General features: G+C 36.9%; 1 pseudogene; it reads right to left on the bottom strand.

Moving 5' to 3' along the window:
- LOC102828672 overlaps positions 1-1,194 on the bottom strand; it is an 80,542-nt pseudogene that overhangs the window by 35,908 nt on the left and 43,440 nt on the right.

Raw genomic sequence — 1,194 nt, 5'->3', positions numbered from 1 at the left:
TGCTCATGAGGAACCTGTACATAGTCTAAGTGACATTTCTTTGAACAGAATAAAAGTGCACAGAATGGTGTAAAATTAAGAAAGATGTGTGTCAGGGTCATATCCTTTCACCATACATGTACAACCTGTATGCTGAGCAAACAAGCTGTATTATATAAAGGAAAACATGGCATCAGGATTGGAGGAGGATTCATTACCAAACTGCAATATGCAGATGATACAACTTTGTTTGCTGAAAGTGCAGATGACTTAAAATACTTACTGATGATCAAAGACTTAGCCTTCAGTATGGGTTGCACCTCAATACAAAGAAAACTAAAATCCTTACCATGGACTAATAAACAACATCCATGTAAATGTAGAAAGAATTGATATTGTCAAAGACTACATTTTGCTTTAATCAACCAATCGACTCATGGAAGCAGGAGTCAAGACATCAAACATTGCTGTACAAAACTCTTCCAAAGTGTATAAGAACAAAGATGTCTACTTAAGGACTAAGGTGCACCTGACTCAAGTCATGGTATTTTCAATAATTTCATATGCATGGGAAAGTTGGACAGTGAATGATAAAAAATTGATGCTTCTGAGTTATGATATTCACGGAAAATATTCAAAGTACCATGGGCTGCGAAAAGAACAAACCAATCTATGTTGGAAGAAGTACAGACAGAATGCTCCTTAGAAGCCAGGATGGCCTGACTTAGTCTCACATACTTCAGACATATTGTCAGGAGGGACCAGTTTCTGAAGAATGACATCCTATTTGTTGAAGGGGAGAGGGTCAATGAAAAGAAGGAAACCCTTAACAAGGTGGATTGGCACAGTGGCAGCAGCAATGGACTTAAACGTAGCCACAATTGTGAGTTTGGTGCAAGATCAGATAGTGTTTTGTTGTGTTGTGCATTGGGTTCCTATGAGTTGGTACAGACTCAATGACACCTAACAACAACAATTAACTTCAAGGTCGGTGGTTCAAACCCACCAATGGCTCCTTAAAAACCTTATACAGAGTAGCTATAAGTTAGAACTGACTGGAAACATTTAACAAGAGCCACAATAGTCCAACTTTTATACAAATTTGCATACTATACTTTAGATAAACATTAGTCAATATATTATTTGTTTAATATGGGTTTTTTTTAACACATGAAAATAAATATGGGGGATTGGCTGGAAGATGATTGCTTTAGG

This window comes from Chrysochloris asiatica, unplaced genomic scaffold (genome assembly GCF_000296735.1).
Source record: "Chrysochloris asiatica unplaced genomic scaffold, ChrAsi1.0 scaffold00089, whole genome shotgun sequence".
Classification (NCBI taxonomy): Eukaryota; Metazoa; Chordata; class Mammalia; order Afrosoricida; family Chrysochloridae; genus Chrysochloris; species Chrysochloris asiatica.
The sequence above is the reverse complement of the archived record's forward strand: the minus strand, read 5'-3'. Positions and strand labels throughout refer to the sequence as shown.